At 38.9% G+C, this 17,652-nt stretch overlaps 1 long non-coding RNA gene and 70 other non-coding genes across 71 annotated transcripts in view; all 71 read right to left on the bottom strand.

Moving 5' to 3' along the window:
- LOC118397822 (uncharacterized) overlaps positions 1–17,652 on the bottom strand; it is a 39,041-nt gene that overhangs the window by 15,914 nt on the left and 5,475 nt on the right. The window contains exons 3-5 of the long non-coding RNA XR_008071218.1: positions 17,344–17,399; positions 16,363–16,418; positions 4,197–4,252 (exon numbers count right to left, since the gene is read on the bottom strand). This is a non-coding gene — a long non-coding RNA (uncharacterized LOC118397822). The remainder of the gene's footprint in view (positions 1–4,196; positions 4,253–16,362; positions 16,419–17,343; positions 17,400–17,652) is intronic.
- On the bottom strand, positions 126–197 carry LOC127909709 (small nucleolar RNA SNORD50). The gene has a single exon (XR_008072303.1). It is a non-coding gene; the product is annotated as a small nucleolar RNA SNORD50 (small nucleolar RNA).
- Positions 369–440, bottom strand: LOC127909708 (small nucleolar RNA SNORD50). The gene has a single exon (XR_008072302.1). It is a non-coding gene; the product is annotated as a small nucleolar RNA SNORD50 (small nucleolar RNA).
- LOC127909707 (small nucleolar RNA SNORD50) lies at positions 614–685 on the bottom strand. The gene has a single exon (XR_008072301.1). It is a non-coding gene; the product is annotated as a small nucleolar RNA SNORD50 (small nucleolar RNA).
- LOC127909706 (small nucleolar RNA SNORD50) lies at positions 866–937 on the bottom strand. Its single transcript, XR_008072300.1, has one exon. It is a non-coding gene; the product is annotated as a small nucleolar RNA SNORD50 (small nucleolar RNA).
- Positions 1,113–1,184, bottom strand: LOC127909705 (small nucleolar RNA SNORD50). The gene has a single exon (XR_008072299.1). It is a non-coding gene; the product is annotated as a small nucleolar RNA SNORD50 (small nucleolar RNA).
- Positions 1,354–1,425, bottom strand: LOC127909704 (small nucleolar RNA SNORD50). The gene has a single exon (XR_008072298.1). It is a non-coding gene; the product is annotated as a small nucleolar RNA SNORD50 (small nucleolar RNA).
- Positions 1,617–1,688, bottom strand: LOC127909703 (small nucleolar RNA SNORD50). Its single transcript, XR_008072297.1, has one exon. It is a non-coding gene; the product is annotated as a small nucleolar RNA SNORD50 (small nucleolar RNA).
- On the bottom strand, positions 1,860–1,931 carry LOC127909702 (small nucleolar RNA SNORD50). The gene has a single exon (XR_008072296.1). It is a non-coding gene; the product is annotated as a small nucleolar RNA SNORD50 (small nucleolar RNA).
- On the bottom strand, positions 2,115–2,186 carry LOC127909701 (small nucleolar RNA SNORD50). Its single transcript, XR_008072295.1, has one exon. It is a non-coding gene; the product is annotated as a small nucleolar RNA SNORD50 (small nucleolar RNA).
- On the bottom strand, positions 2,359–2,430 carry LOC127909771 (small nucleolar RNA SNORD50). The gene has a single exon (XR_008072366.1). It is a non-coding gene; the product is annotated as a small nucleolar RNA SNORD50 (small nucleolar RNA).
- LOC127909700 (small nucleolar RNA SNORD50) lies at positions 2,613–2,684 on the bottom strand. The gene has a single exon (XR_008072294.1). It is a non-coding gene; the product is annotated as a small nucleolar RNA SNORD50 (small nucleolar RNA).
- On the bottom strand, positions 2,856–2,927 carry LOC127909770 (small nucleolar RNA SNORD50). The gene has a single exon (XR_008072365.1). It is a non-coding gene; the product is annotated as a small nucleolar RNA SNORD50 (small nucleolar RNA).
- LOC127909699 (small nucleolar RNA SNORD50) lies at positions 3,352–3,423 on the bottom strand. The gene has a single exon (XR_008072293.1). It is a non-coding gene; the product is annotated as a small nucleolar RNA SNORD50 (small nucleolar RNA).
- Positions 3,595–3,666, bottom strand: LOC127909769 (small nucleolar RNA SNORD50). The gene has a single exon (XR_008072364.1). It is a non-coding gene; the product is annotated as a small nucleolar RNA SNORD50 (small nucleolar RNA).
- LOC127909698 (small nucleolar RNA SNORD50) lies at positions 3,838–3,909 on the bottom strand. The gene has a single exon (XR_008072292.1). It is a non-coding gene; the product is annotated as a small nucleolar RNA SNORD50 (small nucleolar RNA).
- Positions 4,084–4,155, bottom strand: LOC127909697 (small nucleolar RNA SNORD50). Its single transcript, XR_008072291.1, has one exon. It is a non-coding gene; the product is annotated as a small nucleolar RNA SNORD50 (small nucleolar RNA).
- Positions 4,332–4,403, bottom strand: LOC127909695 (small nucleolar RNA SNORD50). Its single transcript, XR_008072290.1, has one exon. It is a non-coding gene; the product is annotated as a small nucleolar RNA SNORD50 (small nucleolar RNA).
- On the bottom strand, positions 4,573–4,644 carry LOC127909768 (small nucleolar RNA SNORD50). Its single transcript, XR_008072363.1, has one exon. It is a non-coding gene; the product is annotated as a small nucleolar RNA SNORD50 (small nucleolar RNA).
- LOC127909694 (small nucleolar RNA SNORD50) lies at positions 4,828–4,899 on the bottom strand. Its single transcript, XR_008072289.1, has one exon. It is a non-coding gene; the product is annotated as a small nucleolar RNA SNORD50 (small nucleolar RNA).
- Positions 5,073–5,144, bottom strand: LOC127909693 (small nucleolar RNA SNORD50). The gene has a single exon (XR_008072288.1). It is a non-coding gene; the product is annotated as a small nucleolar RNA SNORD50 (small nucleolar RNA).
- LOC127909692 (small nucleolar RNA SNORD50) lies at positions 5,320–5,391 on the bottom strand. Its single transcript, XR_008072287.1, has one exon. It is a non-coding gene; the product is annotated as a small nucleolar RNA SNORD50 (small nucleolar RNA).
- Positions 5,567–5,638, bottom strand: LOC127909691 (small nucleolar RNA SNORD50). The gene has a single exon (XR_008072286.1). It is a non-coding gene; the product is annotated as a small nucleolar RNA SNORD50 (small nucleolar RNA).
- LOC127909690 (small nucleolar RNA SNORD50) lies at positions 5,825–5,896 on the bottom strand. The gene has a single exon (XR_008072285.1). It is a non-coding gene; the product is annotated as a small nucleolar RNA SNORD50 (small nucleolar RNA).
- On the bottom strand, positions 6,072–6,143 carry LOC127909689 (small nucleolar RNA SNORD50). Its single transcript, XR_008072284.1, has one exon. It is a non-coding gene; the product is annotated as a small nucleolar RNA SNORD50 (small nucleolar RNA).
- On the bottom strand, positions 6,319–6,390 carry LOC127909688 (small nucleolar RNA SNORD50). The gene has a single exon (XR_008072283.1). It is a non-coding gene; the product is annotated as a small nucleolar RNA SNORD50 (small nucleolar RNA).
- On the bottom strand, positions 6,562–6,633 carry LOC127909687 (small nucleolar RNA SNORD50). Its single transcript, XR_008072282.1, has one exon. It is a non-coding gene; the product is annotated as a small nucleolar RNA SNORD50 (small nucleolar RNA).
- On the bottom strand, positions 6,809–6,880 carry LOC127909686 (small nucleolar RNA SNORD50). The gene has a single exon (XR_008072281.1). It is a non-coding gene; the product is annotated as a small nucleolar RNA SNORD50 (small nucleolar RNA).
- Positions 7,056–7,127, bottom strand: LOC127909685 (small nucleolar RNA SNORD50). The gene has a single exon (XR_008072280.1). It is a non-coding gene; the product is annotated as a small nucleolar RNA SNORD50 (small nucleolar RNA).
- Positions 7,318–7,389, bottom strand: LOC127909684 (small nucleolar RNA SNORD50). Its single transcript, XR_008072279.1, has one exon. It is a non-coding gene; the product is annotated as a small nucleolar RNA SNORD50 (small nucleolar RNA).
- LOC127909683 (small nucleolar RNA SNORD50) lies at positions 7,564–7,635 on the bottom strand. Its single transcript, XR_008072278.1, has one exon. It is a non-coding gene; the product is annotated as a small nucleolar RNA SNORD50 (small nucleolar RNA).
- Positions 7,811–7,882, bottom strand: LOC127909682 (small nucleolar RNA SNORD50). The gene has a single exon (XR_008072277.1). It is a non-coding gene; the product is annotated as a small nucleolar RNA SNORD50 (small nucleolar RNA).
- On the bottom strand, positions 8,054–8,125 carry LOC127909681 (small nucleolar RNA SNORD50). Its single transcript, XR_008072276.1, has one exon. It is a non-coding gene; the product is annotated as a small nucleolar RNA SNORD50 (small nucleolar RNA).
- On the bottom strand, positions 8,301–8,372 carry LOC127909680 (small nucleolar RNA SNORD50). The gene has a single exon (XR_008072275.1). It is a non-coding gene; the product is annotated as a small nucleolar RNA SNORD50 (small nucleolar RNA).
- Positions 8,548–8,619, bottom strand: LOC127909679 (small nucleolar RNA SNORD50). Its single transcript, XR_008072274.1, has one exon. It is a non-coding gene; the product is annotated as a small nucleolar RNA SNORD50 (small nucleolar RNA).
- LOC127909763 (small nucleolar RNA SNORD50) lies at positions 8,795–8,866 on the bottom strand. Its single transcript, XR_008072358.1, has one exon. It is a non-coding gene; the product is annotated as a small nucleolar RNA SNORD50 (small nucleolar RNA).
- LOC127909678 (small nucleolar RNA SNORD50) lies at positions 9,038–9,109 on the bottom strand. The gene has a single exon (XR_008072273.1). It is a non-coding gene; the product is annotated as a small nucleolar RNA SNORD50 (small nucleolar RNA).
- Positions 9,285–9,356, bottom strand: LOC127909677 (small nucleolar RNA SNORD50). Its single transcript, XR_008072272.1, has one exon. It is a non-coding gene; the product is annotated as a small nucleolar RNA SNORD50 (small nucleolar RNA).
- On the bottom strand, positions 9,532–9,603 carry LOC127909676 (small nucleolar RNA SNORD50). The gene has a single exon (XR_008072271.1). It is a non-coding gene; the product is annotated as a small nucleolar RNA SNORD50 (small nucleolar RNA).
- On the bottom strand, positions 9,786–9,857 carry LOC127909675 (small nucleolar RNA SNORD50). The gene has a single exon (XR_008072270.1). It is a non-coding gene; the product is annotated as a small nucleolar RNA SNORD50 (small nucleolar RNA).
- LOC127909767 (small nucleolar RNA SNORD50) lies at positions 10,033–10,104 on the bottom strand. Its single transcript, XR_008072362.1, has one exon. It is a non-coding gene; the product is annotated as a small nucleolar RNA SNORD50 (small nucleolar RNA).
- Positions 10,291–10,362, bottom strand: LOC127909674 (small nucleolar RNA SNORD50). The gene has a single exon (XR_008072269.1). It is a non-coding gene; the product is annotated as a small nucleolar RNA SNORD50 (small nucleolar RNA).
- LOC127909673 (small nucleolar RNA SNORD50) lies at positions 10,538–10,609 on the bottom strand. The gene has a single exon (XR_008072268.1). It is a non-coding gene; the product is annotated as a small nucleolar RNA SNORD50 (small nucleolar RNA).
- On the bottom strand, positions 10,785–10,856 carry LOC127909672 (small nucleolar RNA SNORD50). Its single transcript, XR_008072267.1, has one exon. It is a non-coding gene; the product is annotated as a small nucleolar RNA SNORD50 (small nucleolar RNA).
- LOC127909671 (small nucleolar RNA SNORD50) lies at positions 11,032–11,103 on the bottom strand. Its single transcript, XR_008072266.1, has one exon. It is a non-coding gene; the product is annotated as a small nucleolar RNA SNORD50 (small nucleolar RNA).
- Positions 11,279–11,350, bottom strand: LOC127909670 (small nucleolar RNA SNORD50). Its single transcript, XR_008072265.1, has one exon. It is a non-coding gene; the product is annotated as a small nucleolar RNA SNORD50 (small nucleolar RNA).
- Positions 11,526–11,597, bottom strand: LOC127909669 (small nucleolar RNA SNORD50). Its single transcript, XR_008072264.1, has one exon. It is a non-coding gene; the product is annotated as a small nucleolar RNA SNORD50 (small nucleolar RNA).
- Positions 11,781–11,852, bottom strand: LOC127909668 (small nucleolar RNA SNORD50). Its single transcript, XR_008072263.1, has one exon. It is a non-coding gene; the product is annotated as a small nucleolar RNA SNORD50 (small nucleolar RNA).
- On the bottom strand, positions 12,028–12,099 carry LOC127909667 (small nucleolar RNA SNORD50). Its single transcript, XR_008072262.1, has one exon. It is a non-coding gene; the product is annotated as a small nucleolar RNA SNORD50 (small nucleolar RNA).
- Positions 12,275–12,346, bottom strand: LOC127909666 (small nucleolar RNA SNORD50). Its single transcript, XR_008072261.1, has one exon. It is a non-coding gene; the product is annotated as a small nucleolar RNA SNORD50 (small nucleolar RNA).
- On the bottom strand, positions 12,517–12,588 carry LOC127909665 (small nucleolar RNA SNORD50). The gene has a single exon (XR_008072260.1). It is a non-coding gene; the product is annotated as a small nucleolar RNA SNORD50 (small nucleolar RNA).
- Positions 12,764–12,835, bottom strand: LOC127909664 (small nucleolar RNA SNORD50). Its single transcript, XR_008072259.1, has one exon. It is a non-coding gene; the product is annotated as a small nucleolar RNA SNORD50 (small nucleolar RNA).
- Positions 13,010–13,081, bottom strand: LOC127909663 (small nucleolar RNA SNORD50). Its single transcript, XR_008072258.1, has one exon. It is a non-coding gene; the product is annotated as a small nucleolar RNA SNORD50 (small nucleolar RNA).
- Positions 13,257–13,328, bottom strand: LOC127909761 (small nucleolar RNA SNORD50). Its single transcript, XR_008072356.1, has one exon. It is a non-coding gene; the product is annotated as a small nucleolar RNA SNORD50 (small nucleolar RNA).
- Positions 13,508–13,579, bottom strand: LOC127909662 (small nucleolar RNA SNORD50). Its single transcript, XR_008072257.1, has one exon. It is a non-coding gene; the product is annotated as a small nucleolar RNA SNORD50 (small nucleolar RNA).
- Positions 13,755–13,826, bottom strand: LOC127909795 (small nucleolar RNA SNORD50). The gene has a single exon (XR_008072390.1). It is a non-coding gene; the product is annotated as a small nucleolar RNA SNORD50 (small nucleolar RNA).
- Positions 14,012–14,083, bottom strand: LOC127909794 (small nucleolar RNA SNORD50). Its single transcript, XR_008072389.1, has one exon. It is a non-coding gene; the product is annotated as a small nucleolar RNA SNORD50 (small nucleolar RNA).
- LOC127909793 (small nucleolar RNA SNORD50) lies at positions 14,258–14,329 on the bottom strand. Its single transcript, XR_008072388.1, has one exon. It is a non-coding gene; the product is annotated as a small nucleolar RNA SNORD50 (small nucleolar RNA).
- Positions 14,505–14,576, bottom strand: LOC127909792 (small nucleolar RNA SNORD50). The gene has a single exon (XR_008072387.1). It is a non-coding gene; the product is annotated as a small nucleolar RNA SNORD50 (small nucleolar RNA).
- Positions 14,758–14,829, bottom strand: LOC127909791 (small nucleolar RNA SNORD50). Its single transcript, XR_008072386.1, has one exon. It is a non-coding gene; the product is annotated as a small nucleolar RNA SNORD50 (small nucleolar RNA).
- LOC127909790 (small nucleolar RNA SNORD50) lies at positions 15,005–15,076 on the bottom strand. The gene has a single exon (XR_008072385.1). It is a non-coding gene; the product is annotated as a small nucleolar RNA SNORD50 (small nucleolar RNA).
- Positions 15,252–15,323, bottom strand: LOC127909789 (small nucleolar RNA SNORD50). The gene has a single exon (XR_008072384.1). It is a non-coding gene; the product is annotated as a small nucleolar RNA SNORD50 (small nucleolar RNA).
- LOC127909788 (small nucleolar RNA SNORD50) lies at positions 15,499–15,570 on the bottom strand. The gene has a single exon (XR_008072383.1). It is a non-coding gene; the product is annotated as a small nucleolar RNA SNORD50 (small nucleolar RNA).
- On the bottom strand, positions 15,750–15,821 carry LOC127909787 (small nucleolar RNA SNORD50). Its single transcript, XR_008072382.1, has one exon. It is a non-coding gene; the product is annotated as a small nucleolar RNA SNORD50 (small nucleolar RNA).
- On the bottom strand, positions 15,997–16,068 carry LOC127909786 (small nucleolar RNA SNORD50). The gene has a single exon (XR_008072381.1). It is a non-coding gene; the product is annotated as a small nucleolar RNA SNORD50 (small nucleolar RNA).
- Positions 16,250–16,321, bottom strand: LOC127909755 (small nucleolar RNA SNORD50). Its single transcript, XR_008072350.1, has one exon. It is a non-coding gene; the product is annotated as a small nucleolar RNA SNORD50 (small nucleolar RNA).
- Positions 16,498–16,569, bottom strand: LOC127909754 (small nucleolar RNA SNORD50). The gene has a single exon (XR_008072349.1). It is a non-coding gene; the product is annotated as a small nucleolar RNA SNORD50 (small nucleolar RNA).
- LOC127909785 (small nucleolar RNA SNORD50) lies at positions 16,741–16,812 on the bottom strand. The gene has a single exon (XR_008072380.1). It is a non-coding gene; the product is annotated as a small nucleolar RNA SNORD50 (small nucleolar RNA).
- LOC127909784 (small nucleolar RNA SNORD50) lies at positions 16,984–17,055 on the bottom strand. The gene has a single exon (XR_008072379.1). It is a non-coding gene; the product is annotated as a small nucleolar RNA SNORD50 (small nucleolar RNA).
- LOC127909783 (small nucleolar RNA SNORD50) lies at positions 17,231–17,302 on the bottom strand. Its single transcript, XR_008072378.1, has one exon. It is a non-coding gene; the product is annotated as a small nucleolar RNA SNORD50 (small nucleolar RNA).
- Positions 17,479–17,550, bottom strand: LOC127909753 (small nucleolar RNA SNORD50). Its single transcript, XR_008072348.1, has one exon. It is a non-coding gene; the product is annotated as a small nucleolar RNA SNORD50 (small nucleolar RNA).

The raw sequence follows: 17,652 nt of genomic DNA, 5'->3' as shown, positions 1-17,652 counted from the left end.
CTTTTCTCATCCATTCTGGTCTGCAGTTCCCTGAAAGACAGTACAGTAAAAAAAAAAAAAAAAAATATTAACATTAAATTTGTGCATGGATGTTCAAATGTATCATGATCAATTATGCCAATTGTATTTCAGAAGTCAGATCCGACAGGGTTGTCAATCTTACAGGAATCAGGTTCGGGATAGGTTCATCCTTAATACAATCTTGCAACGAGTTTGCACAAAACTAGCAGACACTTACAGCTAGCTACAAGATGTACTTTCCCCATCCATTCTGGTCTGCAGTTCCCTGAAAGACAGTACAGTCAAAATATTAACATGAAGTTTGTGCATGGATGTTCAAATGTATCATGATCAATTATGCCAATTGTATTTCAGAAGTCAGATCCGACAGGGTTGTCAATCTTACAGGAATCAGGTTCGGGATAGGTTCATCCTTAATACAATCTTGCAACGAGTTTGCACAAAACTAGCAGACACTTACACAGCTAGCTACAAGATGTACTTTCCCCATCCATTCTGGTCTGCAGTTCCCTGAAAGACAGTACAGTCAAAATATTAACATGAAGTTTGTGCATGGATGTTCAAATGTATCATGATCAATTATGCCAATTGTATTTCAGAAGTCAGATCCGACAGGGTTGTCAATCTTACAGGAATCAGGTTCGGGATAGGTTCATCCTTAATACAATCTTGCAAAAAAGTTTGCACAAAACTAGCAGACACTTACAGTTGTTAGCGACAGACTGTATTTTTCTCATCCATGTCTGGTCTGCAGTTTCCTGAAAGACAGTATGGGAAAAAAAAATACCATTAACTTTATTGTGCATGGATGTTCAAATGTATCATGATCAATTATGCCAATTGTATTTCAGAAGTCAGATCCGACAGGGTTGTCAATCTTACAGGAATCAGGTTCGGGATAGGTTCATCCTTAATACAATCTTGCAACGAGTTTGCACAAAACTAGCAGACACTTACAGCTAGCTAGCTACAAGATGTACTTTCCCCATCCATTCTGGTCTGCAGTTCCCTGAAAGACAGTACAGTCAAAATATTAACATGAAGTTTGTGCATGGATGTTCAAATGTATCATGATCAATTATGCCAATTGTATTTCAGAAGTCAGATCCGACAGGGTTGTCAATCTTACAGGAATCAGGTTCGGGATAGGTTCATCCTTAATACAATCTTGCAACGAGTTTGCACAAAACTAGCAGACACTTACAGCTAGCTACAAGATGTACTTTCCCCATCCATTCTGGTCTGCAGTTCCCTGAAAGACAGTAGTCAAAATATTAACATGAAGTTTGTGCATGGATGTTCAAATGTATCATGATCAATTATGCCAATTGTATTTCAGAAGTCAGATCCGACAGGGTTGTCAATCTTACAGGAATCAGGTTCGGGATAGGTTCATCCTTAATACAATCTTGCAACGAGTTTGCACAAAACTAGCAGACACTTACAGTTGTTAGCTACAGACTGTATTTTCTCATCCATGTCTGGTCTGCAGTTACCTGAAAGACAGTATGGTTTCCCAAAAAAAAAAAAAAAAATACCATTAACTTTATTGTGCATGGATGTTCAAATGTATCATGATCAATTATGCCAATTGTATTTCAGAAGTCAGATCCGACAGGGTTGTCAATCTTACAGGAATCAGGTTCGGGATAGGTTCATCCTTAATACAATCTTGCAACGAGTTTGCACAAAACTAGCAGACACTTACAGCTAGCTACAAGATGTACTTTCCCCATCCATTCTGGTCTGCAGTTCCCTGAAAGACAGTACAGTCAAAATATTAACATGAAGTTTGTGCATGGATGTTCAAATGTATCATGATCAATTATGCCAATTGTATTTCAGAAGTCAGATCCGACAGGGTTGTCAATCTTACAGGAATCAGGTTCGGGATAGGTTCATCCTTAATACAATCTTGCAACGAGTTTGCACAAAACTAGCAGACACTTACAGTTGTTAGCTACAGACTGTATTTTCTCATCCATGTCTGGTCTGCAGTACCTGAAAGACAGTATGGTAAAAAAAAAAAAAAATACCATTAACTTTATTGTGCATGGATGTTCAAATGTATCATGATCAATTATGCCAATTGTATTTCAGAAGTCAGATCCGACAGGGTTGTCAATCTTACAGGAATCAGGTTCGGGATAGGTTCATCCTTAATACAATCTTGCAACGAGTTTGCACAAAACTAGCAGACACTTAGCAGCTAGCTACAAGATGTACTTTCCCCATCCATTCTGGTCTGCAGTTCCCTGAAAGACAGTACAGTCAAAATATTAACATGAAGTTTGTGCATGGATGTTCAAATGTATCATGATCAATTATGCCAATTGTATTTCAGAAGTCAGATCCGACAGGGTTGTCAATCTTACAGGAATCAGGTTCGGGATAGGTTCATCCTAAATACAATCTTGCAACGAGTTTGCACAAAACTAGCAGACACTTACAGTTGTTAGCTACAGACTGTATTTTCTCATCCATGTCTGGTCTGCAGTAACCTGAAAGACAGTATGGGGAAAAAAAAAAAATACCATTAACTTTATTGTGCATGGATGTTCAAATGTATCATGATCAATTATGCCAATTGTATTTCAGAAGTCAGATCCGACAGGGTTGTCAATCTTACAGGAATCAGGTTCGGGATAGGTTCATCCTTAATACAATCTTGCAACGAGTTTGCACAAAACTAGCAGACACTTACAGCTAGCTACAAGATGTACTTTCCCCATCCATTCTGGTCTGCAGTTCCCTGAAAGACAGTACAGTCAAAATATTAACATGAAGTTTGTGCATGGATGTTCAAATGTATCATGATCAATTATGCCAATTGTATTTCAGAAGTCAGATCCGACAGGGTTGTCAATCTTACAGGAATCAGGTTCGGGATAGGTTCATCCTAAATACAATCTTGCAACGAGTTTGCACAAAACTAGCAGACACTTACAGTTGTTAGCTACAGACTGTATTTTTCTCATCCATGTCTGGTCTGCAGTAACCTGAAAGACAGTATGGAAAAAAAAAAAAAAATACCATTAACTTTATTGTGCATGGATGTTCAAATGTATCATGATCAATTATGCCAATTGTATTTCAGAAGTCAGACAGGGTTGTCAATCTTACAGGAATCATGTTCGGGATAGGTTCATCCTTAATACAATCTTTGCAAAAAGTAGGAGTAGACAACAGATTCTTACAGGCGTTACAGGAAGCCATGTTCTGGTGTAGAGGATCCATTTCTGGTCTGCATATCTGAAAAACGGTAAGATGAACAGTTTCACATTAAACCCTGGTGCATGTTCAACTGTGTATCAGATATCTGCAAATGGTATTTCAGAAGTCAGATCCGACAGGGTTGTCAATCTTACAGGAATCAGGTTCGGGATAGGTTCATCCTTAATACAATCTTGCAACGAGTTTGCACAAAACTAGCAGACACTTACAGCTAGCTACAAGATGTACTTTCCCCATCCATTCTGGTCTGCAGTTCCCTGAAAGACAGTACAGTCAAAATATTAACATGAAGTTTGTGCATGGATGTTCAAATGTATCATGATCAATTATGCCAATTGTATTTCAGAAGTCAGATCCGACAGGGTTGTCAATCTTACAGGAATCAGGTTCGGGATAGGTTCATCCTAAATACAATCTTGCAACGAGTTTGCACAAAACTAGCAGACACTTACAGCTAGCTACAAGATGTACTTTCCCCATCCATTCTGGTCTGCAGTTCCCTGAAAGACAGTACAGTCAAAATATTAACATGAAGTTTGTGCATGGATGTTCAAATGTATCATGATCAATTATGCCAATTGTATTTCAGAAGTCAGATCCGACAGGGTTGTCAATCTTACAGGAATCAGGTTCGGGATAGGTTCATCCTTAATACAATCTTGCAACGAGTTTGCACAAAACTAGCAGACACTTACAGCTAGCTAGCACAAGATGTACTTTCCCCATCCATTCTGGTCTGCAGTTCCCTGAAAGACAGTACAGTCAAAATATTAACATGAAGTTTGTGCATGGATGTTCAAATGTATCATGATCAATTATGCCAATTGTATTTCAGAAGTCAGATCCGACAGGGTTGTCAATCTTACAGGAATCAGGTTCGGGATAGGTTCATCCTTAATACAATCTTTGCAAAAAAGTAGGAGTAGACAACAGATTCTTACAGGCGTTACAGGAAGCCATGTTCTGGTGTAGAGGATTCCATTTCTGGTCTGCATATCTGAAAAACGGTAAGATGAACAGTTTCACATTAAACCCTGGTGCATGTTCAACTGTGGTATCAGATATCTGCAAATGGTATTTCAGAAGTCAGATCCGACAGGGTTGTCAATCTTACAGGAATCAGGTTCGGGATAGGTTCATCCTTAATACAATCTTGCAACGAGTTTGCACAAAACTAGCAGACACTTACAGCTAGCTACAAGATGTACTTTCCCCATCCATTCTGGTCTGCAGTTCCCTGAAAGACAGTAGTCAAAATATTAACATGAAGTTTGTGCATGGATGTTCAAATGTATCATGATCAATTATGCCAATTGTATTTCAGAAGTCAGATCCGACAGGGTTGTCAATCTTACAGGAATCAGGTTCGGGATAGGTTCATCCTAAATACAATCTTGCAACGAGTTTGCACAAAACTAGCAGACACTTACAGTTGTTAGCTACAGACTGTATTTTTCTCATCCATGTCTGGTCTGCAGTTACCTGAAAGACAGTATGGTAAAAAAAAAAAAATACCATTAACTTTATTGTGCATGGATGTTCAAATGTATCATGATTAATTATGCCAATTGTATTTCAGAAGTCAGATCCGACAGGGTTGTCAATCTTACAGGAATCAGGTTCGGGATAGGTTCATCCTTAATACAATCTTGCAACGAGTTTGCACAAAACTAGCAGACACTTACACAGCTAGCTACAAGATGTACTTTCCCCATCCATTCTGGTCTGCAGTTCCCTGAAAGACAGTACAGTCAAAATATTAACATGAAGTTTGTGCATGGATGTTCAAATGTATCATGATCAATTATGCCAATTGTATTTCAGAAGTCAGATCCGACAGGGTTGTCAATCTTACAGGAATCAGGTTCGGGATAGGTTCATCCTTAATACAATCTTGCAACGAGTTTGCACAAAACTAGCAGACACTTACAGCTAGCTAGCTACAAGATGTACTTTCCCCATCCATTCTGGTCTGCAGTTCCCTGAAAGACAGTACAGTCAAAATATTAACATGAAGTTTGTGCATGGATGTTCAAATGTATCATGATCAATTATGCCAATTGTATTTCAGAAGTCAGATCCGACAGGGTTGTCAATCTTACAGGAATCAGGTTCGGGATAGGTTCATCCTTAATACAATCTTGCAACGAGTTTGCACAAAACTAGCAGACACTTACAGCTAGCTAGCTACAAGATGTACTTTCCCCATCCATTCTGGTCTGCAGTTCCCTGAAAGACAGTACAGTCAAAATATTAACATGAAGTTTGTGCATGGATGTTCAAATGTATCATGATCAATTATGCCAATTGTATTTCAGAAGTCAGATCCGACAGGGTTGTCAATCTTACAGGAATCAGGTTCGGGATAGGTTCATCCTTAATACAATCTTGCAACGAGTTTGCACAAAACAGCAGACACTTACAGTTGTTAGGACAGACTGTTTTTTCTCATCCATGTCTGGTCTGCAGTTTCCTGAAAGACAGTATGGTAAAAAAAAAAAAAAAAAGTTACCATTAACTTTATTGTGCATGGATGTTCAAATGTATCATGATCAATTATGCCAATTGTATTTCAGAAGTCAGATCCGACAGGGTTGTCAATCTTACAGGAATCAGGTTCGGGATAGGTTCATCCTTAATACAATCTTGCAACGAGTTTGCACAAAACTAGCAGACACTTACAGCTAGCTAGCTACAAGATGTACTTTCCCCATCCATTCTGGTCTGCAGTTCCCTGAAAGACAGTACAGTCAAAATATTAACATGAAGTTTGTGCATGGATGTTCAAATGTATCATGATCAATTATGCCAATTGTATTTCAGAAGTCAGATCCGACAGGGTTGTCAATCTTACAGGAATCAGGTTCGGGATAGGTTCATCCTTAATACAATCTTGCAACGAGTTTGCACAAAACTAGCAGACACTTACAGCTAGCTAGCTACAAGATGTACTTTCCCCATCCATTCTGGTCTGCAGTTCCCTGAAAGACAGTACAGTCAAAATATTAACATGAAGTTTGTGCATGGATGTTCAAATGTATCATGATCAATTATGCCAATTGTATTTCAGAAGTCAGATCCGACAGGGTTGTCAATCTTACAGGAATCAGGTTCGGGATAGGTTCATCCTTAATACAATCTTGCAACGAGTTTGCACAAAACTAGCAGACACTTACAGCTAGCTACAAGATGTACTTTCCCCATCCATTCTGGTCTGCAGTTCCCTGAAAGACAGTACAGTCAAAATATTAACATGAAGTTTGTGCATGGATGTTCAAATGTATCATGATCAATTATGCCAATTGTATTTCAGAAGTCAGATCCGACAGGGTTGTCAATCTTACAGGAATCAGGTTCGGGATAGGTTCATCCTTAATACAATCTTGCAACGAGTTTGCACAAAACTAGCAGACACTTACAGCTAGCTAGCTACAAGATGTACTTTCCCCATCCATTCTGGTCTGCAGTTCCCTGAAAGACAGTACAGTCAAAATATTAACATGAAATTTGTGCATGGATGTTCAAATGTATCATGATCAATTATGCCAATTGTATTTCAGAAGTCAGATCCGACAGGGTTGTCAATCTTACAGGAATCAGGTTCGGGATAGGTTCATCCTTAATACAATCTTGCAACGAGTTTGCACAAAACTAGCAGACACTTACAGCTAGCTAGCTACAAGATGTACTTTCCCCATCCATTCTGGTCTGCAGTTCCCTGAAAGACAGTACAGTCAAAATATTAACATGAAGTTTGTGCATGGATGTTCAAATGTATCATGATCAATTATGCCAATTGTATTTCAGAAGTCAGATCCGACAGGGTTGTCAATCTTACAGGAATCAGGTTCGGGATAGGTTCATCCTTAATACAATCTTGCAACGAGTTTGCACAAAACTAGCAGACACTTACAGTTGTTAGCGACAGACTGTATTTTTCTCATCCATGTCTGGTCTGCAGTTTCCTGAAAGACAGTATGGTAAAAAAAAAAAAAAAAAAAATACCATTAACTTTATTGTGCATGGATGTTCAAATGTATCATGATCAATTATGCCAATTGTATTTCAGAAGTCAGATCCGACAGGGTTGTCAATCTTACAGGAATCAGGTTCGGGATAGGTTCATCCTTAATACAATCTTGCAACGAGTTTGCACAAAACTAGCAGACACTTACAGCAGCTAGCTACAAGATGTACTTTCCCCATCCATTCTGGTCTGCAGTTCCCTGAAAGACAGTACAGTCAAAATATTAACATGAAGTTTGTGCATGGATGTTCAAATGTATCATGATCAATTATGCCAATTGTATTTCAGAAGTCAGATCCGACAGGGTTGTCAATCTTACAGGAATCAGGTTCGGGATAGGTTCATCCTTAATACAATCTTGCAACGAGTTTGCACAAAACTAGCAGACACTTACAGCTAGCTAGCTACAAGATGTACTTTCCCCATCCATTCTGGTCTGCAGTTCCCTGAAAGACAGTACAGTCAAAATATTAACATGAAATTTGTGCATGGATGTTCAAATGTATCATGATCAATTATGCCAATTGTATTTCAGAAGTCAGATCCGACAGGGTTGTCAATCTTACAGGAATCAGGTTCGGGATAGGTTCATCCTTAATACAATCTTGCAACGAGTTTGCACAAAACTAGCAGACACTTACAGCTAGCTACAAGATGTACTTTCCCCATCCATTCTGGTCTGCAGTTCCCTGAAAGACAGTACAGTCAAAATATTAACATGAAGTTTGTGCATGGATGTTCAAATGTATCATGATCAATTATGCCAATTGTATTTCAGAAGTCAGATCCGACAGGGTTGTCAATCTTACAGGAATCAGGTTCGGGATAGGTTCATCCTTAATACAATCTTGCAACGAGTTTGCACAAAACTAGCAGACACTTACAGCTAGCTAGCTACAAGATGTACTTTCCCCATCCATTCTGGTCTGCAGTTCCCTGAAAGACAGTACAGTCAAAATATTAACATGAAGTTTGTGCATGGATGTTCAAATGTATCATGATCAATTATGCCAATTGTATTTCAGAAGTCAGATCCGACAGGGTTGTCAATCTTACAGGAATCAGGTTCGGGATAGGTTCATCCTTAATACAATCTTGCAACGAGTTTGCACAAAACTAGCAGACACTTACAGCTAGCTAGCTACAAGATGTACTTTCCCCATCCATTCTGGTCTGCAGTTCCCTGAAAGACAGTACAGTCAAAATATTAACATGAAGTTTGTGCATGGATGTTCAAATGTATCATGATCAATTATGCCAATTGTATTTCAGAAGTCAGATCCGACAGGGTTGTCAATCTTACAGGAATCAGGTTCGGGATAGGTTCATCCTTAATACAATCTTGCAACGAGTTTGCACAAAACTAGCAGACACTTACAGCTAGCTAGCTACAAGATGTACTTTCCCCATCCATTCTGGTCTGCAGTTCCCTGAAAGACAGTACAGTCAAAATATTAACATGAAATTTGTGCATGGATGTTCAAATGTATCATGATCAATTATGCCAATTGTATTTCAGAAGTCAGATCCAACAGGGTTGTCAATCTTACAGGAATCATGTTCGGGATAGGTTCATCCTTAATACAATCTTGCAACGAGTTTGCACAAAACTAGCAGACACTTACAGCTAGCTACAAGATGTACTTTCCCCATCCATTCTGGTCTGCAGTTCCCTGAAAGACAGTACAGTCAAAATATTAACATGAAGTTTGTGCATGGATGTTCAAATGTATCATGATCAATTATGCCAATTGTATTTCAGAAGTCAGATCCGACAGGGTTGTCAATCTTACAGGAATCAGGTTCGGGATAGGTTCATCCTTAATACAATCTTGCAACGAGTTTGCACAAAACTAGCAGACACTTACAGCTAGCTAGCTACAAGATGTACTTTCCCCATCCATTCTGGTCTGCAGTTCCCTGAAAGACAGTACAGTCAAAATATTAACATGAAGTTTGTGCATGGATGTTCAAATGTATCATGATCAATTATGCCAATTGTATTTCAGAAGTCAGATCCGACAGGGTTGTCAATCTTACAGGAATCAGGTTCGGGATAGGTTCATCCTTAATACAATCTTGCAACGAGTTTGCACAAAACTAGCAGACACTTACAGCTAGCTAGCTACAAGATGTACTTTCCCCATCCATTCTGGTCTGCAGTTCCCTGAAAGACAGTACAGTCAAAATATTAACATGAAGTTTGTGCATGGATGTTCAAATGTATCATGATCAATTATGCCAATTGTATTTCAGAAGTCAGATCCGACAGGGTTGTCAATCTTACAGGAATCAGGTTCGGGATAGGTTCATCCTTAATACAATCTTGCAACGAGTTTGCACAAAACTAGCAGACACTTACAGTTGTTAGCGACAGACTGTATTTTTCTCATCCATGTCTGGTCTGCAGTTTCCTGAAAGACAGTATGGGAAAAAAAAAAAATACCATTAACTTTATTGTGCATGGATGTTCAAATGTATCATGATCAATTATGCCAATTGTATTTCAGAAGTCAGATCCGACAGGGTTGTCAATCTTACAGGAATCAGGTTCGGGATAGGTTCATCCTTAATACAATCTTGCAACGAGTTTGCACAAAACTAGCAGACACTTACAGCTAGCTAGCTACAAGATGTACTTTCCCCATCCATTCTGGTCTGCAGTTCCCTGAAAGACAGTACAGTCAAAATATTAACATGAAGTTTGTGCATGGATGTTCAAATGTATCATGATCAATTATGCCAATTGTATTTCAGAAGTCAGATCCGACAGGGTTGTCAATCTTACAGGAATCAGGTTCGGGATAGGTTCATCCTAAATACAATCTTGCAACGAGTTTGCACAAAACTAGCAGACACTTACAGTTGTTAGCGACAGACTGTATTTTCTCATCCATGTCTGGTCTGCAGTTTCCTGAAAGACAGTATGGTAAAAAAAAAAAAAAAAATACCATTAACTTTATTGTGCATGGATGTTCAAATGTATCATGATCAATTATGCCAATTGTATTTCAGAAGTCAGATCCGACAGGGTTGTCAATCTTACAGGAATCAGGTTCGGGATAGGTTCATCCTTAATACAATCTTGCAACGAGTTTGCACAAAACTAGCAGACACTTACAGCTAGCTAGCTACAAGATGTACTTTCCCCATCCATTCTGGTCTGCAGTTCCCTGAAAGACAGTACAGTCAAAATATTAACATGAAGTTTGTGCATGGATGTTCAAATGTATCATGATCAATTATGCCAATTGTATTTCAGAAGTCAGATCCGACAGGGTTGTCAATCTTACAGGAATCAGGTTCGGGATAGGTTCATCCTTAATACAATCTTGCAACGAGTTTGCACAAAACTAGCAGACACTTACAGCTAGCTAGCTACAAGATGTACTTTCCCCATCCATTCTGGTCTGCAGTTCCCTGAAAGACAGTACAGTCAAAATATTAACATGAAGTTTGTGCATGGATGTTCAAATGTATCATGATCAATTATGCCAATTGTATTTCAGAAGTCAGATCCGACAGGGTTGTCAATCTTACAGGAATCAGGTTCGGGATAGGTTCATCCTTAATACAATCTTGCAACGAGTTTGCACAAAACTAGCAGACACTTACAGCTAGCTAGCTACAAGATGTACTTTCCCCATCCATTCTGGTCTGCAGTTCCCTGAAAGACAGTACAGTCAAAATATTAACATGAAGTTTGTGCATGGATGTTCAAATGTATCATGATCAATTATGCCAATTGTATTTCAGAAGTCAGATCCGACAGGGTTGTCAATCTTACAGGAATCAGGTTCGGGATAGGTTCATCCTTAATACAATCTTGCAACGAGTTTGCACAAAACTAGCAGACACTTACAGCTAGCTAGCTACAAGATGTACTTTCCCCATCCATTCTGGTCTGCAGTTCCCTGAAAGACAGTACAGTCAAAATATTAACATGAAATTTGTGCATGGATGTTCAAATGTATCATGATCAATTATGCCAATTGTATTTCAGAAGTCAGATCCGACAGGGTTGTCAATCTTACAGGAATCAGGTTCGGGATAGGTTCATCCTTAATACAATCTTGCAACGAGTTTGCACAAAACTAGCAGACACTTACAGCTAGCTAGCTACAAGATGTACTTTCCCCATCCATTCTGGTCTGCAGTTCCCTGAAAGACAGTACAGTCAAAATATTAACATGAAATTTGTGCATGGATGTTCAAATGTATCATGATCAATTATGCCAATTGTATTTCAGAAGTCAGATCCGACAGGGTTGTCAATCTTACAGGAATCAGGTTCGGGATAGGTTCATCCTTAATACAATCTTGCAACGAGTTTGCACAAAACTAGCAGACACTTACAGTTGTTAGCGACAGACTGTATTTTTCTCATCCATGTCTGGTCTGCAGTTTCCTGAAAGACAGTATGGAAAAAAAAAAAAAATACCATTAACTTTATTGTGCATGGATGTTCAAATGTATCATGATCAATTATGCCAATTGTATTTCAGAAGTCAGATCCGACAGGGTTGTCAATCTTACAGGAATCAGGTTCGGGATAGGTTCATCCTTAATACAATCTTGCAACGAGTTTGCACAAAACTAGCAGACACTTACAGCTAGCTAGCTACAAGATGTACTTTCCCCATCCATTCTGGTCTGCAGTTCCCTGAAAGACAGTACAGTCAAAATATTAACATGAAGTTTGTGCATGGATGTTCAAATGTATCATGATCAATTATGCCAATTGTATTTCAGAAGTCAGATCCGACAGGGTTGTCAATCTTACAGGAATCAGGTTCGGGATAGGTTCATCCTTAATACAATCTTGCAACGAGTTTGCACAAAACTAGCAGACACTTACAGCTAGCTAGCTACAAGATGTACTTTCCCCATCCATTCTGGTCTGCAGTTCCCTGAAAGACAGTACAGTCAAAATATTAACATGAAATTTGTGCATGGATGTTCAAATGTATCATGATCAATTATGCCAATTGTATTTCAGAAGTCAGATCCGACAGGGTTGTCAATCTTACAGGAATCAGGTTCGGGATAGGTTCATCCTTAATACAATCTTGCAACGAGTTTGCACAAAACTAGCAGACACTTACAGCTAGCTACAAGATGTACTTTCCCATCCATTCTGGTCTGCAGTTCCCTGAAAGACAGTACAGTCAAAATATTAACATGAAGTTTGTGCATGGATGTTCAAATGTATCATGATCAATTATGCCAATTGTATTTCAGAAGTCAGATCCGACAGGGTTGTCAATCTTACAGGAATCAGGTTCGGGATAGGTTCATCCTTAATACAATCTTGCAACGAGTTTGCACAAAACTAGCAGACACTTACAGCTAGCTAGCTACAAGATGTACTTTCCCCATCCATTCTGGTCTGCAGTTCCCTGAAAGACAGTACAGTCAAAATATTAACATGAAATTTGTGCATGGATGTTCAAATGTATCATGATCAATTATGCCAATTGTATTTCAGAAGTCAGATCCGACAGGGTTGTCAATCTTACAGGAATCAGGTTCGGGATAGGTTCATCCTTAATACAATCTTGCAACGAGTTTGCACAAAACTAGCAGACACTTACAGCAGCTAGCTACAAGATGTACTTTCCCCATCCATTCTGGTCTGCAGTTCCCTGAAAGACAGTACAGTCAAAATATTAACATGAAGTTTGTGCATGGATGTTCAAATGTATCATGATCAATTATGCCAATTGTATTTCAGAAGTCAGATCCGACAGGGTTGTCAATCTTACAGGAATCAGGTTCGGGATAGGTTCATCCTTAATACAATCTTGCAACGAGTTTGCACAAAACTAGCAGACACTTACAGCTAGCTAGCTACAAGATGTACTTTCCCCATCCATTCTGGTCTGCAGTTCCCTGAAAGACAGTACAGTCAAAATATTAACATGAAATTTGTGCATGGATGTTCAAATGTATCATGATCAATTATGCCAATTGTATTTCAGAAGTCAGATCCGACAGGGTTGTCAATCTTACAGGAATCAGGTTCGGGATAGGTTCATCCTTGATACAATCTTGCAACGAGTTTGCACAAAACTACAGACACTTACAGTTGTTAGCGACAGACTGTTCTTTTCTCATCCATGTCTGGTCTGCAGTTTCCTGAAAGACAGTATGGAAAAAAAAAAATACCATTAACTTTATTGTGCATGGATGTTCAAATGTATCATGATCAATTATGCCAATTGTATTTCAGAAGTCAGATCCGACAGGGTTGTCAATCTTACAGGAATCAGGTTCGGGATAGGTTCATCCTTAATACAATCTTGCAACGAGTTTGCACAAAACTAGCAGACACTTACAGCTAGCTAGCTACAAGATGTACTTTCCCCATCCATTCTGGTCTGCAGTTCCCTGAAAGACAGTACAGTCAAAATATTAACATGAAGTTTGTGCATGGATGTTCAAATGTATCATGATCAATTATGCCAATTGTATTTCAGAAGTCAGATCCGACAGGGTTGTCAATCTTACAGGAATCAGGTTCGGGATAGGTTCATCCTTAATACAATCTTGCAACGAGTTTGCACAAAACTAGCAGACACTTACAGTTGTTAGCTACAGACTGTATTTTTCTCATCCATGTCTGGTCTGCAGTTTCCTGAAAGACAGTATGGGTAAAAAAAAAAAAAAAACCATTAACTTTATTGTGCATGGATGTTCAAATGTATCATGATCAATTATGCCAATTGTATTTCAGAAGTCAGATCCGACAGGGTTGTCAATCTTACAGGAATCAGGTTCGGGATAGGTTCATCCTTAATACAATCTTGCAACGAGTTTGCACAAAACTACAGACACTTACAGCTAGCTAGCTACAAGATGTACTTTCCCCATCCATTCTGGTCTGCAGTTCCCTGAAAGACAGTACAGTCAAAATATTAACATGAAGTTTGTGCATGGATGTTCAAATGTATCATGATCAATTATGCCAATTGTATTTCAGAAGTCAGATCCGACAGGGTTGTCAATCTTACAGGAATCAGGTTCGGGATAGGTTCATCCTTAATACAATCTTGCAACGAGTTTGCACAAAACTAGCAGACACTTACAGCTAGCTAGCTACAAGATGTACTTTCCCCATCCATTCTGGTCTGCAGTTCCCTGAAAGACAGTACAGTCAAAATATTAACATGAAGTTTGTGCATGGATGTTCAAATGTATCATGATCAATTATGCCAATTGTATTTCAGAAGTCAGATCCGACAGGGTTGTCAATCTTACAGGAATCAGGTTCGGGATAGGTTCATCCTTAATACAATCTTGCAACGAGTTTGCACAAAACTAGCAGACACTTACAGTTGTTAGCGACAGACTGTATTTTTCTCATCCATGTCTGGTCTGCAGTTTCCTGAAAGACAGTATGGGAAAAAAAAAAATACCATTAACTTTATTGTGCATGGATGTTCAAATGTATCATGATCAATTATGCCAATTGTATTTCAGAAGTCAGATCCGACAGGGTTGTCAATCTTACAGGAATCAGGTTCGGGATAGGTTCATCCTTAATACAATCTTGCAACGAGTTTGCACAAAACTAGCAGACACTTACAGCTAGCTAGCTACAAGATGTACTTTCCCCATCCATTCTGGTCTGCAGTTCCCTGAAAGACAGTACAGTCAAAATATTAACATGAAGTTTGTGCATGGATGTTCAAATGTATCATGATCAATTATGCCAATTGTATTTCAGAAGTCAGATCCGACAGGGTTGTCAATCTTACAGGAATCAGGTTCGGGATAGGTTCATCCTTAATACAATCTTGCAACGAGTTTGCACAAAACTAGCAGACACTTACAGTTGTTACAAGACTGTATTTTTCTCATCCATGTCTGGTCTGCAGTTTCCTGAAAGACAGTATGGGAAAAAAAAATACCATTAACTTTTTGTGCATGGATGTTCAAATGTATCATGATCAATTATGCCAATTGTATTTCAGAAGTCAGATCCGACAGGGTTGTCAATCTTACAGGAATCAGGTTCGGGATAGGTTCATCCTTAATACAATCTTGCAACGAGTTTGCACAAAACTAGCAGACACTTACAGCTAGCTAGCTACAAGATGTACTTTCCCCATCCATTCTGGTCTGCAGTTCCCTGAAAGACAGTACAGTCAAAATATTAACATGAAGTTTGTGCATGGATGTTCAAATGTATCATGATCAATTATGCCAATTGTATTTCAGAAGTCAGATCCGACAGGGTTGTCAATCTTACAGGAATCAGGTTCGGGATAGGTTCATCCTTAATACAATCTTGCAACGAGTTTGCACAAAACTAGCAGACACTTACAGTTGTTAGCGACAGACTGTATTTTTCTCATCCATGTCTGGTCTGCAGTTTCCTGAAAGACAGTATGGGGGAAAAAAATACCAATAACTTTATTGTGCATGGATGTTCAAATGTATCATGATCAATTATGCCAATTGTATTTCAGAAGTCAGATCCGACAGGGTTGTCAATCTTACAGGAATCAGGTTCGGGATAGGTTCATCCTTAATACAATCTTGCAACGAGTTTGCACAAAACTAGCAGACACTTACAGCTAGCTAGCTACAAGATGTACTTTCCCCATCCATTCTGGTCTGCAGTTCCCTGAAAGACAGTACAGTCAAAATATTAACATGAAGTTTGTGCATGGATGTTCAAATGTATCATGATCAATTATGCCAATTGTATTTCAGAAGTCAGATCCGACAGGGTTGTCAATCTTACAGGAATCAGGTTCGGGATAGGTTCATCCTTAATACAATCTTGCAACGAGTTTGCACAAAACTAGCAGACACTTACAGTTGTTAGCGACAGACTGTATTTTTCTCATCCATGTCTGGTCTGCAGTTTCCTGAAAGACAGTATGGAAAAAAAAAAAATACCATTAACTTTATTGTGCATGGATGTTCAAATGTATCATGATCAATTATGCCAATTGTATTTCAGAAGTCAGATCCGTCAGGGTTGTCAATCTTACAGGAATCATGTTCGGGATAGGTTCATCCTTAATACAATCTTTGCAAAAAAGTAGGAGTAGACAACAGATTCTTACAGGCGTTACAGGAAGCCATGTTCTGGTGTAGAGGATTCCATTTCTGGTCTGCATATCTGAAAAACGGTAAGATGAACAGTTTCACATTAAACCCTGGTGCATGTTCAACTGTGGTATCAGATATCTGCAAATGGTATTTCAGAAGTCAGATCCGACAGGGTTGTCAATCTTACAAGAATCAGGTTCGGGATAGGTTCATCCTTAATACAATCTTGCAACGAGTTTGCACAAAACTAGCAGACACTTACAGCTAGCTACAAGATGTACTTTCCCCATCCATTCTGGTCTGCAGTTCCCTGAAAGACAGTACAGTCAAAATATTAACATGAAGTTTGTGCATGGATGTTCAAATGTATCATGATCAATTATGCCAATTGTATTTCAGAAGTCAGATCCGACAGGGTTGTCAATCTTACAGGAATCAGGTTCGGGATAGGTTCATCCTTAATACAATCTTGCAACGAGTTTGCACAAAACTAGCAGACACTTACAACTAGCTACAAGATGTACTTTCCCCATCCATTCTGGTCTGCAGTTCCCTGAAAGACAGTACAGTCAAAATATTAACATGAAGTTTGTGCATGGATGTTCAAATGTATCATGATCAATTATGCCAATTGTATTTCAGAAGTCAGATCCGACAGGGTTGTCAATCTTACAGGAATCAGGTTCGGGATAGGTTCATCCTTAATACAATCTTGCAACGAGTTTGCTCAAAACTAGCAGACACTTACAGCTAGCTAGCTACAAGATGTACTTTCCCCATCCATTCTGGTCTGCAGTTCCCTGAAAGACAGTACAGTCAAAATATTAACATGAAATTTGTGCATGGATGTTCAAATGTATCATGATCAATTATGCCAATTGTATTTCAGAAGTCAGATCCGACAGGGTTGTCAATCTTACAGGAATCAGGTTCGGGATAGGTTCATCCTTAATACCATCTTTGCAAAAAAGTAGGAGTAGACAACAGATTCTTACAGGCGTTACAGGAAGCCATGTTCTGGTGTAGAGGATTCCATTTCTGGTCTGCATATCTGAAAAACGGTAAGATGAACAGTTTCACATTAAACCCTGGTGCATGTTCAACTGTGGTATCAGATATCTGCAAATGGTATTTCAGAAGTCAGATCCGACAGGGTTGTCAATCTTACAAGAATCAGGTTCGGGATAGGTTCATCCTTAATACAATCTTGCAACGAGTTTGCACAAAACTAGCAGACACTTACAGCTAGCTACAAGATGTACTTTCCCCATCCATTCTGGTCTGCAGTTCCCTGAAAGACAGTA

Source organism: Oncorhynchus keta, chromosome 19, assembly GCF_023373465.1.
Source record: "Oncorhynchus keta strain PuntledgeMale-10-30-2019 chromosome 19, Oket_V2, whole genome shotgun sequence".
In the NCBI taxonomy this organism is placed as follows: Eukaryota; Metazoa; Chordata; class Actinopteri; order Salmoniformes; family Salmonidae; genus Oncorhynchus; species Oncorhynchus keta.
The sequence above is the reverse complement of the archived record's forward strand: the minus strand, read 5'-3'. Positions and strand labels throughout refer to the sequence as shown.